This window comes from Puma concolor, chromosome D1 (assembly GCF_028749965.1).
Source record: "Puma concolor isolate L17-30 chromosome D1, mPumCon1.1.hap2, whole genome shotgun sequence".
Classification (NCBI taxonomy): Eukaryota; Metazoa; Chordata; class Mammalia; order Carnivora; family Felidae; genus Puma; species Puma concolor.
In genome coordinates this window covers 87,288,371-87,312,705 of record NC_141676.1, presented here as the reverse complement: position 1 = coordinate 87,312,705, position 24,335 = coordinate 87,288,371, and the positions used below count along the sequence as shown (strand labels likewise).

General features: G+C 39.7%; 1 protein-coding gene across 7 annotated transcripts in view; it reads right to left on the bottom strand.

Moving 5' to 3' along the window:
- OPCML (opioid binding protein/cell adhesion molecule like) overlaps positions 1-24,335 on the bottom strand; it is a 1,072,580-nt gene that overhangs the window by 446,693 nt on the left and 601,552 nt on the right. The window lies entirely within an intron of this gene.

Sequence of the window (24,335 nt, the reverse complement as noted above, 5' to 3'; positions counted from 1 at the left end):
ACCAAAAAGCATGCTGATATATATACAACTTTGCTGCAGCCCAGATGTCAATAAAAACGTATTGGAAATTTCATGAACATAAATGGAATCATTTTAACAAATAAAATGAAAATTTGAGAAATGATAGAACATTTGAAGTAATTTGTTTAAGATTCTGTTAAAAAAAAAAAAAGTAAAGTAAAATCCTGGTGTGTTCTGGTATGGCATTGTTTTCAGGATGTTTACTACTGCTAAATCCAAACAAAGTCCAATGTGAAGAAGGAAGAAATCCACACTGGTTTCACACAAGTTGGGAATCAATAAGTTTTGACAATCACTTCCTCTTGATAAAGTTTCATCCCAGCAGGTCCTCATGGAGAGGAGACTCCCAGCTCACAAAAGGAGGGGCGTTTTGAGGGCAGACCTTAGGTCTTTCAAACTATGACCTCTGAAGTAATCCTAGCTACTCCTTGGCACAAACCCTTGAAGAGACTTGAGTTCAGGGCCATCCAGCTCTGTCTCTTTAACACTGTCAGTCAGGGCTACATGGGAAACATCATTACTCAGAATTTCACCTTGCAAATAAATACTTCGAAACTGCAGCCAGAGCAATGGAATCTCTTAAAGACATTATCTGGAAATAGTCGGTGGACAGCACCTCAAGTCCCATTAATCATCCTCATACTTACAGTACTTCTTAATGGCTTTTATGGTTCATCCTTTGAACGCCAACAAAGAGTGTGATTTTTTTCTGGCTTATTCTATTAAACAGAAATCAATATCTAATATAAATGTGCCGACAGTAGGATATTTGGAAAGGCTAGGAATGAGCTAGTGCCCCAGTTTTATCTTGACCTGCCCAGAATGGTAGGTGGAGACTGAAGATGAAAATAAAAGGTAAATATGCCTGGTGCTTTCGAAGGAATCAGAACACAGCAGCTTCAGGAAGGGAGTGTGTGTGTGTGTAATGTCAATCTGGATCTTTAGGGCTAAAGGATGTGGTCTTTGCTTTTCAAGACAGGTACAGTTAGGGAGCGGCTGCAACCACAGGCCATTAAAGAAAGTAAACCAAAAACATGCCTAATTTTCTCCAGGGAGTAATTTTAGATCAGGAAGAATGACTGGTAGTGGTTTTCCTTGAGGGAGGAAAGAAACAGAGGCTTTGACGTGGAATTCTCCGACTACTTTTTGCAACAGAAAGCTACCCAACCACTCCTCAATGTGCAAGAGGCAGCAGTAGCCTTTTAAAAGTGATCTATGTCCCACAAAAGTGAGGAGAAGCAGCCACATTCTGCAGAGATGGATGTGCAAAATGTGAGATGTCTTTTCAACCTTCAGAGAAGTTTAAGTCATTCTGTTCTGAAATTCATGGTCAGCATTTTTGATGACAGTCATTGACAGGAACAAAGCTGACCAGCAGGGGAAATGAGAAGAAAAGAAAAGAAAGAAGAGAAGAGAAGAGAAGAGAAGAGAAGAGAAGAGAAGAGAAGAAGAGAAGAGAAAAAAGAAAAAAAGAATGGCATAACAATACCTTAACTGAAGAGATAGTTTTTTTAAATGGTGATGAAATCTTCACTTGAGTAAGGATGAAAGAAAACATGAGGTCTTCAGATAATCAAGAATTCAAGCATGGTGTCAATGAACTGAGCATACAGCAGCACCCAACACCAGGGACACTGGAGTCTGGTCCCGGCATGACTGCAAATTAATTATGTTACCTCAAGAGTTTATTTGACTTCTTCAGTTCTTAATTTCTTATTTGTAGGAAGAGGCAGCAATAGTTGTCCTACTTACTTCTTGTACTTGTTCTAAGAAGTCTCAATAGATAATATTTAAAATACTAAAAGCAAGGACCAAAAGCTCTCAAAGTCCCCTGATATCCTAGCTGGCAGTCTCCAGTCCTGTGGGAAGTTGTCTGGAATGGAGATGTGCCCTGCTTCTTTTACTACATCAAGGAAGATCTTACCAGCATCTTTGCCAATACAGTACCCTATCCCAGGCTTCATCCAATCTCAAATTTGGGGCCATGCAAAGCAGCTTTTCTCCCCAAAATACTGAGGACCTAAATAAACCCTACTGACCAGGTTAATGTGAATTATTATCAAGCTTAGACATGTGGTCACAGGAATATTACCTAGAAGTTTCTAACTGTTTGCATTCCATTTTATTCTTTTTTTTTCTCCTCTCTGACAAATATAAATAATGATATTAATTTTTGCACCCTTTAGGTAGAATGTTTCTTATGGGCTTGTGGTAGCTTTGATGATGGCTGGCATAGAAGTGTTGGCCATACCTCCAGATCTGGAATGTCCAAGCATTCTCTTCCGGTACCATGATGAATACAGCACAGAGCATGAATAAAATTCGAGGATCTGACCATTAAGTGCTTCACATTCCATTTTGTATACTCTGGTTAAAAGGTAAACTCATCAAACACTCAGAGGTGAATGAATGGCCCATGCACTAGGTTGAAGTCATTGTTTAACGTGGGTGACAAGAGGTATCAGAATAAGCTTTTTCAACACACATCACTTCACATGGCTCAGGGGTAGGGACTTCATATAAATGAAATTAGGATAAGTGAGTCGTTCTCCTTATTGGAGCCAAAAATCTAAAACAAAGCAAAATGGGAACTGCTGATTGTGTTTTTATTATGTTCTACAGAGATTCAGAGTTCTACTGTATGTCAGATATTGCACTAGGCACTTAGACGAGAAAGATATATGAAATATTGTTAGTAAAAATATCAAAAGCACACAGCCAATGCTACAAAGCCATAGAATAACCTCGTGAGTGATAAGGCACAGGGTGAAGGATCTGAAGGCCACTCGGACCTTCTCCACTTCTTAGCTTTTCAGAAACCAACAAATTAAAGACAGGCAAAGAATCACAAAAACTTCTGCAGATTTCAAAAACAAAATAAAGTGTTATTAGAAAGGAAGGTTTAAAATAGAAGTCAGACTTTACAAGTTATTAGTAGCCGCCCATGAACCAAATTACATTTTGCAAGAATTAAAGTGGGAAAGATACTGGAAAAGTGAGCTTCTGCCTTCAGAATGACATTTCTGTGATAAAAATATGACGGGTGAGAATAACAAACTTCAGTGCAAAGTTGCACTGAGCATCTATTAAAACCCTTGTACAGAGGAGCTATAAAGTAACTCCCAGGTAACAGCTGTCTTCAGAAAGAACATAATGAATTAACACTAAGGCCAGTTCAGGGTCAGTAAGTAGATTTTTCTTCTATTTGTATTTGTGATAATAGGATCTATTCTGAGAGTCTATTTCATGCATGGATCATTTTGGGCAAACAGCAAACCAACAAAAACACGCAGTTTTCCATCATACCTTCTTTATAGTAACCCTGGTATTTGGGATATTCTGAGTCCTATTTCACAAAAAAAGATTTCAGAGACATGCCAATTACAGGTTTTCTTCTCTCCAGAATTAATCCGAATCCTTAACCTGCAGAATTATAATCGAGCTCATTCCAGATAGACATTAAATGCCTCTACTTTTCCTTACTTCCAAATCCTAGCACACATCATCATGTTAATATCCCTTCATCTTTTTATTTTTTTCTTAACTTCCCTCTTTCAGGTCCCTGAGCTTTCTTTAATCAATTTGTAAAGTCACTAAGAACATGAAATTAAATAATTGAAACCTGTGCATGCTCACACACATAGACTGCACACAGACTCTCTTTTGAGCGTCTATCACCTATTGCTAAAACTCTTATAAATCTAAGTGTGTCTGTGCCTATCTATCTCTTTCAATTGCAAACCCAGTGGACCTTATCTTTTGATTAACTTGGTATCTTATTTTCCCCCATTATAATATCACAAAGATATTCTGTGTTCAAAAAAAAAAAAGCCTTAGTTGATTATAACCATAACCAAGACTCACAGGGATTAATTTGAATTAATCAGCAACTATACAGATGCTCAAAATAGAATGCAGAATACTAGCTTGCCTTTTCTGCCTCTCAGCCCTAGGTGAGGCCATGGAATGTAAAACATTGTTAGTACATTTTACAAAAAAGTCAATTAAAGTGTACGAAATAAAGTGAACACCCAAAAGGAAATGTGATTCAGGAAATGAACTGGTTAGCATTTACAGTAATTACTAGAGATTACTACAAATTACTAACCAAATTACTGGTAGAATGGTCATATTATTCTACTCCTTATAATAATGTTGCATACCAATTGCAAGTAATTTCTTTGACAGAGTCCAGATAGTAATTTGAAACTGATACCCATTCAGGATCTCCATAGTTCCTCCCCTACCTTTGAAATAAAGTTTGACATTGCTTTAACCTGCAGACAACAATTCCCACCCCAACTCTCCATTCCCAGCCTCATGCAAAGTTTGTCCAGGGTAATAGTAAGGTGGCATACAATGCTAAAAACAGTTTTATAAACCTGGTGTGGTATAAACATGGTGTGGTCATCCACATGACATGGTTTGAAAGGAGCTCAAATAAGCTGTCCTCATTACTCTGGGGTCACGACAGCTTGAAATGCCACTGTTTAAACCTTAATTAGGATAAAGCACTGGAAAGTAATTTACCTGATCCACCTACACGGGCTTTTGGGACAGGAGGAGATGCCTAGAAAAAAAAAGTTTTCTAAATTGGGGGGAAATCGGTAAGGGAATGGTCTGTGTAGCAGATTTGGTTTCTGAAAGCAGATGCCAAATTGAAATCTGAGTTTCAAGATTTACTTTTTAGGAATTTGCACCTGGGAAAGGAAGAAGGAAGCAGTATCAGAAAGAAGTTAGTCAACCAGCAATGCAGACCTAGCACAATTTTGGCCAACCTAGTGGGAGCTTTGAAGCAGTAATGTCCATTATAGATGTCTCACCATGTGCCAAAGGGACCTGAGGCTTATATTCCTACCCAGCTTGGTCACTGGACATGAGCTGCCCTGGAAGAGGGGCATGGAGCCACACAGAAGCAGCTTCACTATAGCTGAGAGGATTCTGATGGAGGTGACATCTGCAGACCTGTCTGCAGGCCACAGGCCCCTGCATCTGGGCAGGAGTCTGGGAAGGGTTCATCTCTGCATAAACCAGTCAGGTTGAGGGAATTCCCAGTAAATTTCGACTCTGCATTTTTAGTTAGGCCCAGACCTTGTACTCAAGATCTGGGCAGGATCCCAACTTAAAAAAAAAAAAAAAAATTCTATCTTCAGAAAAGAAGAAATGGCAGAACCAGCTCCATCATAAAAGATACACCAATGATTGCAAAAATGCTGTTGTCTTTTCAAATCAGCCTAAACTGGATTTCCAAATTAGCAGCCCCAACTGTGACTGTGCAGTTGCTCACATTTGTAGTGCTGAAAAGTTGTGTTCACAGATAAGAGAGAACATCCAACATAAGGCTACCACATTTCCCCTTCTCTGAATCTGGGAAATGTGGCTGATTTGCATATTTAGCATACATTTGCATTCTGTGTTCAATAGCCCCTAACTCTAATTATGTAAAATAAGATATATTAGTACATTTTACTGTCATTGCAATTCTAGCCTTGTGGTTAGGGGATAAGGAGACTTAACCCAACTTCCTCCTCCTTCTGGCTGATTCCCCTTGGAGCCAGAAGTCATTTGGTGTTCTGGGGACATTTCAAGAGAGACATTCCCTCCTATGGAGGAAGGGAGAGGGAAAACAAAAGGAATAACCAATAATATCCAGAAATATATGGCTGTGTACTTCCTAACCCAACAAGTAAATTTAAAATGTCAACTTGATAAAAGGTAAATAAAAAATTAACCATGTAAATATTTTGAGAAGTAAATAAAAGGCAAATCACTTTTAAACAAAACAAAAATAGTGTGAAACCAAATTCAGTGCACCACACTCTTCATAACATACAAATCCGTATCAGGATGGAAATGAATGGGTGTGCAGACAGGAAGAAGGTCTCTCCAGTGACAGGAACCTTGAAGGAAGGCAGCAAAAGGCCAGGTGTAGGTTGTCTTTGCTTTCTAGTCTTTGATTTTCATCCTATGCTCTTATTCCTGTGGCCCTCCTATCCCTCTGGAGAGATACTTGATATTTCTAGATCATTCAGGAACCCTGACATTCGTTCACATGCTCCTGCACATCATATTGCACTAATTCCCCCCACTCCACCCCTTTACCTCATCTAATGTATACCTATAAAGCACTTCTTGTGTGATAGGAAGTCCACTGTGGTTGAGGGTATGAAGATGAACAAGAAATCCATGGAAAACTGAAAGAGAAAGTGACCACAATCTAGTCAGTTCTAGAAGAGAGGCATGGGAAGAATGTCATGGATGCACAAAAAACCAAACGCCTAGATCAGCTTGAAGAGTGAAAAAGCATGGTGAAGAGGCAATTAAAGATTCACAAAAGAATATAATGTTTCATCTTGTTCAAACTAAAAGAGTAAGGAGTTCACTAATTCTATAAATGGTGAGAAGACTTTCCAGGTAGTCGGAATTTTGCAAATGAAAGCATTTACATCCCGGGGTTTAATTGTCCAATTAATAGATCCAAAAATATATAATGTATTTATGGGAATAAAGATAAAGGAGCTTCCACAATGATAACTGGGAAAGAATTCACAGGGGAGGGGAGACTTTCCTGTTAAGGCCAAAGTGGCCAGATTTGAGGAGAAGGCATTCCCGCAAGGAAGAGCCTGTACAAGAGGCATGATAGTGGATTGCATGTGCCTTATGAGAGAAATGAATATACTGGTTTAACTAAAGCCACGGGAAGGCAGAAGTGAAATACAGACAAGAGTGCCTAAGAACAATATTTCACAGATGATGGAGGCTATTTTTTTTTTAATTTTTTTTTTCAACGTTTATTTATTTCTGGGACAGAGAGAGACAGAGCATGAACGGGGGAGGGGCAGAGAGAGAGGGAGACACAGAATCGGAAACAGGCTCCAGGCTCCGAGCCATCAGCCCAGAGCCCGACGCGGGGCTCGAACTCACGGACCGCGAGATTGTGACCTGGCTGAAGTCGGACGCTTAACCGACTGCGCCACCCAGGCGCCCCTGAGGCTATTTTTTTAATAAAGGGGAGGAAACAATCTAAATAACGTCTAGGTCAGGCACTGTGCTGTGCGTGGTGCACATATTTAGTCTTCCATTGTAGAAAGCACAGACAGGGGAATTAGGAAGATACCTGAAGGGAGTGCAGGATTAATCAGCCCTGGAAACCAGAAAGCTGTTGTAGAAGGCTGTAGGGAGCTGGTGTAACATACCAGGCATGAAGAGATGAAACTCTCTGCTAGGCTGATTTCAAGGGGACATAAATATAAATATAAATGGCATTTTGCATTCTGAAACTTGATTTGATTTAGGTTGGGGTGATATCCAAGAATGCTAAAGTTTTGTGTCTGGGTCACTAGGAGAATGACAAGGACAAGGAGATCAGGAAGATGGGGGAACACAGGGGAAAGAGAACTAACATTTGTTATGTGATGACTTGGATTTCTAATATTTACCCATCAATTTTACATTATTTAGCTCATTTAATCCTTTTAAAACCCCTATAAGATAAAAAACATAATTTTTCCAGATAAAGAAATTGCAAATCAAAGAGGTAGTACAGGGGCGCCTGGGTGGCTCAGTCGGTTAAGCGCCAATTTCGGCTTAGGTCATGATCTCACAGCTCGTATGTTCCAGCCCCATGTCGGGATCTGTGCTGACAGCTCAGAGCCTGGAACCTGCTTCCGATCCTGTGTCTCCCTCTCTCTCTGCCCCTGCCCTGTTCACACTCTGTCTCTTAATAATAAATAAACATTAAAACAATTTTAAAAAAATAAAAAAAGAGTTAGTACAAATTTCCCAAATAAATTGGAGAGCCAAAACTGAATCCTAGATCTGCTGTGCTACACTGTCCTAGTTCTTTTCAATATACTTCCCATGTTCTGAAGAGAAACATGATGTGTTTAGATTTGGACATGGTGAGTTAGAGATAATAGTGGACCATCCAAGAGGAAATAACTGGTGAGCAGTTAGACATAACAGGATCATAAATATATAGGGCTGGAAGGAAGTTTAAAATTACATAATCATAGAACCAAAGTTCCAGAAAGAGATTAAAGCTGAGGGTGTCCATATGGGAAGATTAACTCACTAGGACATGAATGAAATCACCATATGAGAGAAAATGTATATTAGAAGCCTAGTTACCATTCTTTATGTGTGTCTACCTTTCTGGGATGAGTGAAGGAATGAGGCTCACTAATAAGATAGGGAAGTGATTTCTTGTAAAGGGGAGGAGATGGTGAGATGCCTCTCACACCAGGGTCAACAGATGGTTAGGAATGGGTAATCAAAATTTTTGAATGGCTTTGAGAAGTAAAAAAAAAAAAAAAAAAAAAAATGAGGTGATTGTCCATGGCTGTTAGTAGTGCCTTGGTTGCCTTGGAACTTGTCAAAGAAACAAGGAAAATAATACAAAGAAACAAATAGCAACGTTGAGAAAGATTGCCTTTTTTTTTTCATTTGATGAGATCTTAGAAAAGAAAATATAATATATGGGAGACATGTAAAGTGGGAATTCTGTGAAGATATATCTTGGTTTGCTATTTAGTTGTTTTCTGTTTGGTATAAAGAGAGGATATCACAAGTTGCAAAATTGCATAGGGTTTTGGTTTGTTGAGATGAAAACTGTTGACAGCTATATACAAATTCAGAGCAATCCTCCTATTTTTATGTAAGATTTCAATAGTGGCTACAACTAAAAATCTACTACATTTCACATACACACAGAGAGAAGAATTCAAAACCATCACAAAATTGTTTCTATTAAAATATATAGTGAATACACCCAAAGGTGCTATTTCCCTGAAATAGGAAATGGTTGCTCAGATCAGTGACACATCAGTTAAGAAAATGTGGTTTCTAATAGGAGACTTTAAAGGGAAAAGGCTCAGTTACAGAACTCTGTACCCAACTAAAGACTGGCAAAAATACCCAGGTGCCCGAGACTAGTCTGAGCTATGCAACTCTAGCTAGGATGTTCATCATGAGCAGTAGATGGCAACTCTCAAGATCATATGCTACCCCCTTCTCTTCCACCTCCTCTTTCCATCGTATAAATCAACTTATTAATGAGCCACAAATGCACCCCACCACCAGATACTATGGACCTCCATATGAGCCATAGCATAAGATCGCTTCCTAAATGGACTGTGACATTATCTGCAGAGCACTATCATGGATGCCACTTGAAAAAGATGTCTAAAATGTGGGAAACTAGTAAGGTCTGCATTTTAATGGCTGCAAAACACAATGTAGATACCTAATATAAAAGAGCTGGCATGTCCAATAATCTAAAACTACATTTTGCTAATTACCATTCTCTTTGGGTGACTGAGTTAATTTCTGTCTGTGGTTAAACATGCTGTTTATATTGCTTTCGTTGGGGGTCAGGAGGTGCAGAAAGAAAATATAATTAATTCTCTAATAATATCATCTGTTTTACATGACATCATATTTTATATTATTTTGTGCATGATACCTAGGACAGAGCTATCTAGAAAATGAAGCTGGTATTAGGGGAAAAAGGGTCTTCTCAAGTATTAAAAACATCTTTGTCACTGTCTTTGTGCTACAGTTGAAATACACAATTTCAGTTGGCACCTGCAACAAAGGAAAATGTTTTCTCTGGTGGTAGCATATAGAATTTTCATTGCCTTAAATTTTGGGGAAATACTAATTTCAGAATACAAACTCATGGTAGAATATCAAACAGTAGGGAATGGAGTAACATGGAAAGAAAATTTATCTTGTCAACACCTCCTTGATCCCACTCTTCATTCCCACTATCCAGAGTTAAAACTTAAGAGTCTTCTGTGTATCACTCCAGAATTTTCTTGTGCATATATAAGCCCCGCCCGGAAACACACACACACACACACACACACACACACACACACACAATTTCCTTTTCCTTCGACATACAATGTCATAGTACACACGTTGCTTTGTAACTGCATGCTTTATATAACCAGTCAGTCCTATATTGGCCAAACTTTAACAATTATTTTTGTTTACAAGTATTTTTTATTTTAATATTTATCTTATAAATATTTATTACTGTCAAGTTACCTGTTAATGTGTAATAAGCCACTTCAAAGTTGGTAAACATAAACAACCATGCTATTACTGGCACAGACTCTGAACAGGAATGTGGACAGGTCAGGGGTGGCTTGTCTGTGCTCCATCACGTCTGAGGAGCCTCAGATGACTAGAGCAACCACAACAATGGGGCTTCTAATATCCAACAAAGCATCTTCATTCACTTGCTGGATGGCTGGAAGGACTGGCTCATCTGTAGGCCGCCCCAGCATAGACTCTGGACAGTCAAACTTCTTCCAGGGTGCTGGTTCCTCTAGTCAACTACCTCAAGCAAGCTGGGCAGAAGCTGATGGCCTTTTCTGGTCTAGCCTAAGAGCCATGTATCATCACTTCCATCACATTCTCTTGATTATGAGAAAGTCACAAAGACAGACCATGCTCATGCAAGTGGGAAGTAGACTCCTTTTATCTTGCCAGGAAAGTAGTAGCTACATTAGCTTTGAAGAAAAGCACATGGATGGGAAATGTCATTGCAGCATCTCTGGAAATACAATCTGGAGCAATTGCCTTAAATCATGGTCCTTTGCTTCTGTGCTTTGTAAAAACCTTCCTGCCATCACAAATAGGCTCTCTGTTGACAGAATGTTTCCTGATTTCCCATGTATGCATCCCAGAATGTTGTCATACCCTGCTTAGAGAGAACAGAGACAGTGTAATAAAATGGAAAGAGCACCAGCTCCTTGGTGAATGAATTCATGTCACTGAAAGTCTCAGAACCCTAGTTTCATCATTAAAAGGAAAGGATTAAACTAAATTAAAGGATTAAACCAAGACCCTCCCACAAATTATAAAGTTCTTTTGTTCTAAGACCCAATCCATATATTTCATCTTCCAATTCCTTATTCCGAGCAGGAGAAACAAAGGATAGAATGGACAGAACCCTGCTCCTGTTTCCCAGTCTTTGTTGAATTCATCCCAAAGGCAGGGCCTAACCACATAGAATAAAGTTCCATATCCATCACACAACCTGAGCATGACTCCACCCATGCCACCTAGCCACCACGTATGATGAAAAAAACCTACTGCAATGTTTGCAAACTTGTAAGTGAGGATGTTGCTCCCTATGCTGGGAGTTTCCAAAAGAGAATGTAGGGGTAGTAAATTTCACTTCTCCTTTTCAGAGCAAAGAATGGGAACGTGAGAGAAATGGGCAGTGCTTGTGTGATAAGAAATGCTTTCTAAGAAAGAGCGCCAAAAACATGAGGGATTGCTCTTTTAAAGACCACACTGTGCACACTTCAACACCTCTGCCAAATTTTCTACTATGCTTTAGCTTTGTACTTACTCTTCTTAAGTGTCGTCTAAGATGTATTTCCAACTCCACAAACAATTCCTTTTAGGGATTTATATCTAACCTATGAAAGGTCAAGGCCAGGCCAGAGGCTATGTCTTGTTGTTTCTAAGACCAAGATGGAAGAAAGTCCTCTTTCCTTATAAGAGTAAGACCTGGGAGAATTTTAGAGAAAAAAGTAGCCCTCACATGGCACCACTAAAATATACTACTGGCAAAGATGGAAGAGTGGAAAAAGAGGGAAGGAACAAGGAAAAGCAAGGTGTAGAAGCTAATGAGTCCAAGTACAGGCAGAGTGGTTTGGGTATCTGGCTCTCTTTCTGTCACTGATAGGAGCTCCCAGATCGCTGTAAAGGCCACACCCACAAGGCTGAGACAGCTGGTCCAGACTGGGGACCTCCAGGCCAGATGGGAAATATTCTAGGCTTCTGTTTATTTTCCTGGCCCAGTATGGATTTATTATTTAGGTCAGACTAAATGGAATGGATAATATTCTCTGGAGATCAGAGGCTATGCACCATGTCTGACGTGTGACAAATAGAAGGAAACACAGCCATGCTTTCAACTTGCTCGGTGAAGGATGGACACTGAGAAGGAATGGGAAAGAGTCTGCAAATGCCTTTCTTTTCATTTATTTCAGTTTCTTCCCCCACCTATCTGCTGTCCTTGCAAAGCAGGAGAAGGGAAAGGAAATGTCATTTCTCTGGAGATGCGACAAAAGGTTATTTGCTTTGGAAAAAGGCTCTGTCTTAAATAAATGAAAGTTGTCTGTATTGTTCGTTTGTCTGTTTGGTTCTTTTTTTTTTTGGCTCCTTCTCAGTCACCCCATAAATCACTGAAAATCACCTTACCACTCCCTGAATTTGTAGGAGTTTCTTGCTGCTGCACAAAGGCATAACAATGGGCCAAGGCAAACATCTCTAATGTCTTCTTTCAAAACCAAAATGCATTTTAATAATTTAAAGCTGCAGCTCTTTCAGTCACTTGATAAATTATTCACAAATTTTACAACAAAAAAAAGAAAAAATATGTTCCTTTTACAAGTCCTGGAACATTAAATCATATCAGAATAGATGAAAAGGGCAAATAAGTCCTAAACTCTTAGAAATCATACATTTTACTTCTTCATCCACAAGTTGGTGCCATGGTTTATAGGCCAGCTGGTAGTAGGTGGTGTTTCTCAGGACTTATTTCCAGGCACAAAGGGAGGATGAAGGTATAAGAATGAAAAAAAAAGTGGCTTTCAGAGGGTCTAGAGAGAACATCTACCTGTTTGCCTCAGAACTCCATCTTTAGATACCATTTCAAAGAAATCCTCCAGGATAAACACATGAAGAAAGCTGATTTGCTCAGGACAACTCACATTAAATTCTGGGCAAAGGAAAGTGTTACAATGATGTGGGCTCCTGCTGCTCTTGAGTTCAGACACCCTCTTAAATCCTCCCGCCAAGCATGGTCAAGAACCAGGAGGTTGCATATGTTCAAATGTTCATCAGGCATAATCTGTGGATGCTTAGCAAGCAGGTGTTTCTGCATCCATGGAATGGAGAATATTCACCCAAAAGAGACTTCTAAATCTATATAAAGGATGACAACAATGCACTACCAATATAGCCAGTCACCTTCCAGCTGAGGACCTTGGAATCTGCAAGCATCACCTACCATATTAGAAAGAAAAATGTGGTCACTGAATGATTAAAGTGATAGATAGCAAAAAACACAGCACAACCAGTAGGTTTTTCTTTCAGAAGCTTCCTTCCAGTAGCCAGTGCCCAGAATAGGACTGGCATTAGTATATTCTGTCATCAATATTATTATCCTCCAAATCCATGATTTCGTTTTGTCCAGCTGGAACTTAGAGGGGTAGCAGTCTTATAGAAGAACTCATTATAATTTCATATTACAATTAGGATGGGGATAGAGTTTGTATGAATAAATTCTGTCCATATGGCCTGGTACAATGCTGGTAGAAACCACAGACTTAAGTCAAAAGTCTCACCTTATGTGTGCAAAAAGGGAGTGGACATTGTAAGCTATGTACCCATTTTAGCAGGCAGAAATGGGCTATTTTTTGAGAGTGGCAAAACCTGAAATTTCATATTTGTGGCAAGAGTTTCTGGATGAAGCTTCCACTTTCATTAGCAGTGCAACTTTCTATCTTTAAGGGAATTTTGTAATGTTTTTCCATCTTTCATCCTCCCCTTCCTTTTATAATCTAATTTTTAATGCCCTACTGTCTATTTTAAGGAAATTCTGATGTCAGGGATATTCTTGAAGGCATATGGGTCTTGATTAAAATACCTTATATTCTACAAAGAAGTCCTATAATACTAGAATTATCTCTACTGACAACACCTTTTTTTCACCCTTCAAATTTCATGCTCAGCTTCTAGGGGAGTCAAGGTGCAAAAGAGTCAACATGTTAGAAATACAGGGTTCTTTCATTTTAATTCAGCATGATAGATGCATACCTCCACATCAGTATTTGGAGATGAGAGAAGTAAAGAAGCAGAAGAGAAAAGCAGTTCAGTTTCTAGAGTACGCTATTTATTTATTTATCAACACAACTCTTTACCCTAAAGAATTTAAGGGAAATAGTGAAGATGAATACAAAAGAACAAGATAAAATAAATTAAAAATAAGGAAGAAAAATGACCTTAGGATAAGACATAGGGAGAACAAAGTCAGAGTTTGCCAATCTCCACATAATACTAACATTCTTTACATCTCCACCCCTTATCTTCTCCCATAAGGTATGTCAGTATAATCTTACCATGTTTTTGTCTTGCTTGCTGGGATTATGTAATTTATAAACAATGCCCAAATTTATTCGCCTTAAAGAGAAAGGCACATACATAATTTAGAACATTTAAATAAATCAGGTAAGGTAGTTTTAGTCATCTGTTGGTTACATTTTTGCAAGTCTATGTTACAACAAGTATGTTCCATTCCCCAAAGTGTCTATCTCTCCTGGTTCAATTGTCAACTTCACTGACAATTTAGGAGCACAATATTTGTGAATATTCTTCTACATCTGATCTGAGCTCACATATTATCTCAGGAGGATATTCTCTGACACTGAAGTTCAAGTAGCCATTCTCAGTGCCATCTCAACTTTTTTCCCATCACCTTGTATTATGTTCCTTAAAACACTTACCAATATTGAAATTTAGTTTGTTTATGGGTAAATGGTCTCTTCCAACACCACACTTACTAGAACATAAACTCTATGAGAATAGTGATTTTGTCTCTCTTGTTTACTCTTATGCCTCCAGTTGCCAATATGTGGCCTGGAATAGAGTAGGTGCTCAATGAAAGTTTGCTGAATTAATGAACAAATGAGTGAATGAATGACCATTTGGGGTAAAATCTTGTCCTCACTAATTTGGACCAAATACTGTCTTCACTATTTTTGTTAGCTGGATGAGTAAATCAGCTGCATGGAATAAATCCCTTAACATCCAGACTTCTTTACTTCAAACGTCATCTGCAAAGATCTTCTCTTTGTCCCTCTTCAGCCTGTCCAACTCCCATCCCTGCTGCAGTGAAGGAAGGGTCCTACTTCTGTTCCTCCCTTCACCCGTGTTCTGGTCCCACCCTTCCTTCTTCCTAAGGATCTGCTCTACCAGTTCCATTTTCTCTGGCTTTTTTTTTTTCCAGCAATATTTAAGAATAATTATGCCAAGGGGCACCTGGGTGGCTCAGTCGGTTGAGCTTATGACTTCGGCTCAGGTCAGGATCTCACGGTCTGTGAGTTCAAGCACCGCATCGGGCTCTGTGCTGACAGCTCAGAGCCTGGAGCCTGCTTCAGATTCTGTCTCTCCCTCTGTCTCTCTGACCCTCCCCCATTCATGCTCTGTCTCTGTGTCTCAAAAATAAATAAACATTTAAAAAATAAATTTAAAAAAGAATAGTTATGTCAAAGCAAAGCTAAAATATTGAAACATGAATTTTCAAGGTGTTCTCCTTTATCCCCCTAAGAGGTAAAAGTTTTCATTTCTTATTTCATTATCCAGAAAGAGCCTATCATTATGTTGAATAGTAATGGGCTAAAAGGGGGTTGGGAGGATGGAAAGGTCAGAACTAAACAAATTTAAAGTGGAAAAGGCAGAGTTCCCTTGTAGAAGAACAGCATAGGTGTATTGAGAAGACTGTAGGAGAATCAAGAACTTATTCCAACTGGGTTCAGAAGAGAGCTTGGGTGGTTAAGAAGGAAAAGAAAGCTCTTTGGGGTGGGGAAACAATGCTGGGCATATAAGACATTAAGAGAAATATGGGGAGGGGCACCTGGGTGGCTCAGCCATTTAAGGATCCAACTTTGGCTCATGTCATGATCTCACAGTTTGTGGATTCAAGCCTCGTGTCAGGTTCTGTGCTGACAACTCGGAGCCTGGAGCCTGCTTCAGATTCTGTCTCCCTCTCTCTCTGCCCATCCTTCATTTATTCTCTCTCTTTCTCTCTCTCTCAAAAATAAACATTAATTTTTTTAAAGAAATATGGGAGAAAGAAAGGGCTTTTTTAATTTTTTTTTTTTAACATTTATTTATTTTTGAGACAGAGAGAGACAGAGTATGAACAGGGGAGGGTCAGAGAGAGAGGGAGACACGGAATCTGAAACAGGCTCCAGGCTCTGAGCCATCAGCACAGAGCCCGACGCGGGGCTGGAACTCACGGACCATGAGATCATGACCTGAGCCGAAGTCGGACGCTCACCCGACTGAGCCACCCAGGCGCCCCAAGAAAGGGCTTTAAGATACTTTGATACATATTATAAAGGGAGTAAGAGACCCTTTCTCGTTTTCAAAACTAAAGATTCGTTTGCTTTCCAATATTATTTGTTACAGTTTGCAGGACTTCTATCCATCTGAATGATTCTTAATATAGAAGCAGGGTCTAATTTGGAAGCAAGAAAGCCAGTTTCATCTGGGTTACACCCCAAGATTAGCATTCTTGAAACCAAAGTAAACCAAACTAAACTAAACCAAACCAAATCAAATCAAAACCCTTCCTGTAACTGGTGTCATATATCTCTCTCCTTAGCTCAACTTCAATAGAGTTGTCCTCATTCACTGTATATATTTCCTCAATTCCAACTCACACTTGACCCTTCTGCCATCAGTCTTCCACCCCCACTAATCACTCTTCTTAAGATCACCAATATCCTGGCTAACTGCAGTGGATGCCTTTGGCCTCTAATTGTTCTGCGATACTGAATCATTTGGCCATTGTCTTGGACAAAATCTATACAAACCCAAGGCCTAAGCTTGTGGCATGGCTCATATTTCACCATCAGGAAACACAGACTCTTAAACTTCCATTGTTAGTAGCGCATTTATTCCCCAAATGCAGCCCATTCTCTGCTGCCATGAGGCCCTCTGCCAGCCCAGCACCTGTGCTCTTGTGTTTGGTCCCCTGGAACCATCAAGCTCTGCATGTTGCCTCCTTGTAGATTCTCCATCTAGTCTTGAGGTGAGAGTACTTTCTACAGTACTTGCCCCCAGGAGGAGCACAACCCAAAGACCATCACCAGCTGCCATATGTGAAGGAAGTATCAGTACCCCTCTCTAATTTCCAAATCTCATTTCACCAACAACCCCCAGCCTCAAAGGCTAGAAGTGAGCCATTTTGATAGTGTACAACCACTTTTATAACTGTTTAGTCAGCTCCTCTGCAAGTACTAACGCTAGTCAGGCCCCTTGCTCTGCAATGTGGACATAATTGGCACTCACTGTTTTGAGGCTTCAATCAAAGCTGGAAAAGAATCCCATAGTAAGCCAGTTTCAAAAGATTGCTCAAGACAGAGCTAGAGACTGTCTTTACATGTTCCCATTTATCAAAGTACTATATGATTGTTTCTGTGTCTGGTTTCTCCATTAAACTGTTAATATCTGAAAGGTAAGGTCTTTGTCTTTATAACACACACCCACACACATGTACACACACACACACACACACACACACACACACACACACACACAGTGGCTGACCCCACTGTTCAGTCATGTTTCTGTTCTTTTCTCTTCTGAACAGCCAGGTGTCTCACAAGAATGATATATGTTTACTGTCTCTATTTCTCAACCCACTCAGTCCTCAGCACACTCAAATCAAAGCTCTGGTCCCATCCTTGACTGCAATACTTTATATTAATGCCACCAATTATCTTTATTAAATCCATTAGGTTGTTGTACTTGACTTACCAGCAAGCATTTGGTTCTATGAACTATTCTTTCCTTCTTGAAGCAGTCTTCCTGGGGCTTCTCATATTTTAAGAGTCTTGTTTTCCTGCTAACTTTCTGGCTGATTCTTGTCCCTCTTTAATCTAGGCTCAAGCCACCAAATACCAAAGCTCTTCAAAGCTCTGTCAAAGTTATTCTGTGTATGCCTTGCATGCTTTTAACAGCAATTCAAAACATCCAGGTCCAAAGTGGTTCATGACTGGCTCATTATGTACTCTCCACCTGGGTCTTATTTATGCACTTTCTATTTCAGCATTTGGCCCAGCAGCCATTCACTTAGGCAAGCTGAAACCCTGGTGTCATCCTTGATAGCTCTCTTTTCATCCTCTCTGGTACCCAGAAAACCACCAAGTCTTATCGATTTTTATCTCTGAAGTGCTCAAGTCTGTGTACCTTCCCTATCTCTACCAATCATTCTATCTATGCCACCATCATCCCTCAAATGAACTACTGCATTGAATCCCAAAGGTGTTACCAAGTGCCCTCAGGTGCCCTCATATTCATTTTCCCACATGGCAGGTCCAATGATCTTTTAAAAATGAATAAATTAATTAATTAATTAAATTAAATAAAAAATTGTTTATGTTGTCATCCCCCCCCCCATCCATTCTCATATCTTCTATTGGTTTAATAAAAATGAACTTCTGAAATGTGCCTTCTCAGACTCTGCAATGTCTGCACTTTCTGAACTCCAGCTATGCTGGTCTCCTTTAGGCCCTCCTGCCCTAGGACCTTTCTGCATTCTAGTCCTTCTGTAAGAAACCATCTCTAACAAAATTACTTCAACTCACTCAGCTCTGGGTTGAGGGGAGCCTGTCCTGGGTATTTCTAACTAGGCTAATCCTCTAAGTCTTGCTCCCCTAGTGCCAGGTGTCTCTTCACCAACTCTCCCTGTGCCACTGCAATTGCCTCTTGTGTGATTTGTGTGATTCCTTAATGTCTCCCCTGCGCGCGCGCACACACACACACACACACACACACACACACACACCCAGTTTTTGCACCTGTTGCAGTCTCAATGGTCAAAACAGTACTTGCTACACAAGGGAAGCTAAATAAACTTCAGTTAAGTAATTAAAATCTCACCAAATGAGTTACCAAGGGCAACACAGTGTATTGTTAAACTAAATAAATGATTGGGTAAAATCATATTGCTTCTTTTAGCTTCAGTTTCCTAAAAGTAGACAATAGGACAATGACTATTACACAGAACTCTGTTAAGGATTAAATAAAATCATATATCCAAATAGCCCAGCTTAGTGTTTTCTGTGTAACAGATTCTTAGTAAAGGTTAGCTTTCTTTATTTCTCTGCAAAATAGACACACATAATGGCATGGAGCCAGATGGTGAAGTACAACTAGCCATGATTTAAAATAAGGACAACAAATGTGTGGTAAAGATTCCCCCCTACTATGCATGGCATTCCTTTTTCATCATGGAAGTCTTTCTCAAAAATGGACACTGTGCATCCTCAGATTTTACCCTGCCTTTCTAGTTCTCTATGACAGAGGAGTCATCAGGAGGTAGAGGAAGAGAAAAGATAAAGATACATAAAAGAAAGAGAAATGACAGTCTTTAGGATGGCAAGTGGATTATTCAAATACATCTTGATTTACACATGACAGATGTGTTCCTGAAAAATATGTGTAAACTGAATTATACTTTGAATTCACAAGGGAATCTTGGTATTTAAAGAGATCCTTTATTGAATTCTTTTGGAAAAAGAATTAACAGCGTGATGACTAACCTCTCCCTCTTGTGTAGGTACCATGGGCATTATGTAATCCCTTTTTACTCCAGACTGGGGCAAATTTACCTATGGTTTATGTAAATTAAGAGACTTTTAAATGTTAGTTTTTGATGGAAAGCCATCAACATGGAGGCCAGCTCAGAGGAAGCATTCAATAAATCAAAGCTTCAGGCCCAAGCATCTATAGATAGATAGCATTGGAGCCTCCTGGACCTTCCCAGGGAGACCTTCAACTTGGACATTCTTCATTTACCAACCAAGACTGAATGAGCTGAGGGGATGTACTAGTAAGTCACACATGAAGTTGTATCCTGTGAGAATCAGGCTCAAGAAGTCAGGGCTCTTGAATGAGTTGGTTAATGGCTTAATTTGCTTGGAGAAAGTAAAATTTTATAAAAGACTTCATGAGAGTTTGTGTAAGAGGCTCAGTGCCATGTACTTAGAAAGTGTCTGCCAAATGGTGGGTCTGCATTGAGGGTGTTTCTGTGACTCAGCTATTCTGTGACTGAGCTATTCAACTGCTGGTGGTGTGGTTTACCCTGAACCAAGGGACAAAGACCAGAGGGCCAGACAAGGGCTCTGACCTGGGGCAGAGGGAAGACAGGAGGAATTCAGAAAATGGTAATAGGGGTTACAACATTGTTGTCAAAGGCTGCCCACATGTGACCAGAGAACAGGAGATCTTGAGAAAATATTTATGCAGTAAAACACCCAGGCTGAGCTCTATAACTACACTGGCTATCATTTCCCTGCTTCCATGCATCCAATAGCTTCAGAAGCCTGACTGCAGTCAAATGTTATGTGGCTTCCAAAAGGCAGTGGCAATGATAAGAAGAAGAGGCTGGGCCATGATCCTGGGTCATATGTGGAACCTGCCATGAACATCACAGTGCCCTTGTCAAGTCCCAAGCCTCTTGAGCCACTGTTATCTCCAACTGGATAAGCTCCAATACAACGGAGTATAAGTGGATGAACTTTCATGCATTCTCTAGCCCTAAGAATTTTAGAAATTTCTGGCACCAGACACAGTTCCTGGCACCATAGGCATTCTTTCAAAATGAACTATGACTTCCAACTGTTGAGGAAAAAAAAATTGATAGGGTTAGGGATAAATTGGGGCTTTGAGGCCAGTCCATCATTACTTTCCCAGCTGAGATTACAATAGTGGAACACTAGGGGTGCCTGGGTGACTCAGTCGGTTAAGCCTCCGACTTGCAGCTCAGGTCATGATCTCATGGCTCATGAGATCGAGCCCCATGTCAGGCTCGATATAATATATATATATATATATATATATATATATATATAATAGAACATATATAGAATATAGAATAATATGTGTAATATATATATATATATATATATATATATATATAATAGAACACTACAACTGTAAAGCAAGAAACATATATTAGGGAATATTCTTCCCTAACTTCTGCACTCACTGTTATTCTACCTTCTATCATTGTAGGGGAAAAAGGTGTGTGTGTGTGTGTGTAGTTTCCATTGGTAGTGGTTGATGGAAGTGTTCTTAAATTGCAGCTCCACGATCTGTCTTTGATAAATGGTCTGCTCTACCTGAAATTAGAAATTGGCTATGTGACTGTAGGAAACATATTATCTTATAATACTTGAATGTCAATATATATTCCTAGGTACTGGGTCAGGGGCCAGTGCTGCCTTATGAGTCTTGGAAGTTTTGCCTTGGGCTGGCAAACACAGATGGGCCGTCCTTTATGTGGGGAGAGAGGAGAGAAGAGATGGCTTGACACACAGCTGGAAAAAATCATGGACATCCCTTCTGGAGCTAGCAGTTATTTATCTATCCATTCAGGAAATACTTTTCACCCATTTGGCCATTAATACAACACAAACACCAAAAAGTGGGGAATGCATTTCTATCTGATCGAATGACAAATGCCTTGAACTGCCCAGCACTCATCCACAGCCAGCTTCCTAACTCCCAATAAATTGTAAAATAATAATAAAAGACCTAAATAAACAGTAGCAGCAGCTAAATTGTTTCTCCATCCCAACTGGTCCTTTAGACAGAATGTCCTCTTGACAGATCTACTGATCCAGGTGCCTAATTGAATAGAGTCCTGATTGCTCTTGAATTTGTGACCTCAGACCGTTGTGCAATAAATGCAATTTGGAGACTTATTTCCAAACAACAACTGCTACTCCTCTGGGAACTTACTATTGCTTCTGGTTTTTGAAATTGTTGGTGAACTACCTACTAAGCTATTAAAACTAGGTGTTTTATTTGGATTCCAGACTAATGCTTCTGTAAATTCAAAAGCAAGACATACCACAGTAGCCTGCAGAAGGGTCCTGAGCTCAGGATGGGAGCCGGGAGCCTGCTGCCCACACACAGCTGGCCACGCAGTCTCCTTGGATCCTCACCTAGTTAGCAGGCTATTCTCCTGGGGCCATCTGAGTGGTAGTAATTAGAGCCGCTTGTGGGAAACTTGTCTAATGAAACCCCGTCAGAGGTGGCAAATTTGTTTGTATTTGGGATTTTGAGTAGCCCTACAACTTAGAGTTTGCCAAAATAGTCCACATGAAGCCAAATTTTTTGGAGACCCGAAAGATTTCCAGGTGCATTCAGAAACAGCAAATGGGCTTTAGTAATCTGGGTTCCCTTTGCATTTACTGAGATGTGATGTCTTGCATTGCATAAATCCTACACGGACCACCTTCTGTACTTTTAAGAGGTGGTGGCAAGGCCACACTCATTTTATAATCACTGAGCCTCAGACATTATATAATTTATCCAATGCTCCATGGAAATAGGGGGGCAGAATTGGGATTGGAAAACAGTTCTGTCTCCAGAGCTCAAAGTTTAATCACCATGCTATGCCAATAGTTCCCAAAGATGGAAGATGAAAGATCAATAGTTCATATGATACAAAATTATGAGACTTATTTCATTTTAGGAAGACTTCAATAGAGTCAAGATAACCTAATGTCTTAAAAAAAAAGTGGACCTTGGAGTCAAAATTACTTTTCATAAATCCTAGTTCTAGCACTTTCTTACAATATATAATATATGCTTGGATAAACTATCAAATGCTTCTAAGTCTTATCATTTACATCTGTATAATGGGAATAAAATCATGACTGCTTTGAGAATTAAATGAACTAATGTATCTAAAAACAGGAACCTGGGACCTAGTCGATGTCCAGTAAATTGGAACCATAATTTGATAAACAGCGCATGTCTTAGCATTCACAGTCTTTAATAACTTCTCAAATGCACACATTTTCAAAACTACAAGGAATGTTTCAGAATGTGAACATGAACCCTCTGTATTTTGGAAAGGTTTCTTGAAATGCAGCCTAAAACGTGACTTTTATACACCACGGCTCTCTCCTTCTTTCTTCTCCCTGCTGCCTTTTTACATTCTCTTTCCCTCTGCTCCTACCAGAACAGGGGCACCTTTCATCAATGTATTAGTCCATGGCTAAAATATGACTCATGTTAGGAATGAAAAGGAATATTCTGTCTGTGTAGCCAGCAAGGGCCCGTGGGGCAGATTCTCATTAGAATGCTTTACAATAATATCAATCAGTATTAAAAATGTATGTTCTACTCAATTTTTAAAACATCTTAAATAAATCTTTAAATAAAGCTATTTTGTTTTATCTTCAGGGCTCTGTGAACAGTCGGCCCTAAGGGGTCCTTGTTCCCCCAAGTACAGCCCCAAAAGTGTTTCCTACCAAAGCTTTATCTTTCTGGGGGGTCTCTGTGCTGGTGGAGTCAAATCATTGGGGTAATGTTAATTCTTATTTGGTGGCTGCACAGAAACATGGGGAAAGGAATATTACTCCATTAGGCTCATTTGCCATTCAAAATTGCTTCACAGGAAGCGGCTAGTTAATCCATACCCTTGAAGTGCAAGCAGTGTTCTCCCAATGCCATGGAAAAGGTCAGTGAGTCTACAGGAAAGGAGAAAAGGCAGTGCCCTTGTTACAGGGCTGGGAAAACTCAGGGGAAAGCTAAAAATGGAACTAGATATTCCAGAAAGGAGCATGCTGCCTCTTTTCTAAATACCTCTCTTGGCTGGCAAAGATTGCTCACCTCTGCACCCCCACTAAAATCTCCTTGGTTAAAACCAAAATGCTACAGGAATCAGGATGAGACTGGTTAAGGTATAAGCAATAGGGAATGGTGGGGACTGAAACAAAAATGGAGAATCAAGAATGATAAAAGATATTCACATTAATTTCAGCAAGAACAACCATAACACTTTTATATGTGATGATTCAAATATATCTTCTCCCTAGAACCAATGACCATTTCCTACCCTAACCACTGACATCTACCCAGAATACGCCAATCACCTCCTACCTGCTGGATCTTCCTGTTTATTATCTTCAAGGCCTCTAATATATCTTGCAGATGGCCATCCATTTTTTACTTGAAATACTATTAACTATTCATGTCACTAGCTCCCATCAGGGGACACATTTCCTTCTTCAACAGGGTCCCTATCTACTCTCTCAGTCTTATTTTCTATTACTCTCTGATACTTCCCATTTCTTAGTCACTTGATGGGCTCCCCTTGCTGTATCCATTTCCTTGTGCTGTTCCCCTCTCCTGAAATGTTTTTCCTTCCACTTTATTTTTTGTCTCCAGCAAGCAATGCAACTTTTTGTAAATGTGCATCCACCTATGTGACCTCCCCACATGACGTCTTCCCTTAGACCTTGCCCCAACTCTGTTAGAATAAGCCACTTGCTCACACACAATCTGGTTTCTCTTTGCACATTTTTTATTACACCAGCAGGACACTGCAGTCTAACTGGTAGTTAATGTGACTGCTTCCCTCATTAAATGATGACATCCTTGCAAGGAGAGGCATTGTCTAATTGGTTTTAGTAGTCCCATACCTCATACATCTTCTGAACCATGGTAGACAGGAAAGAGATGTTCAATGAATCAATGCA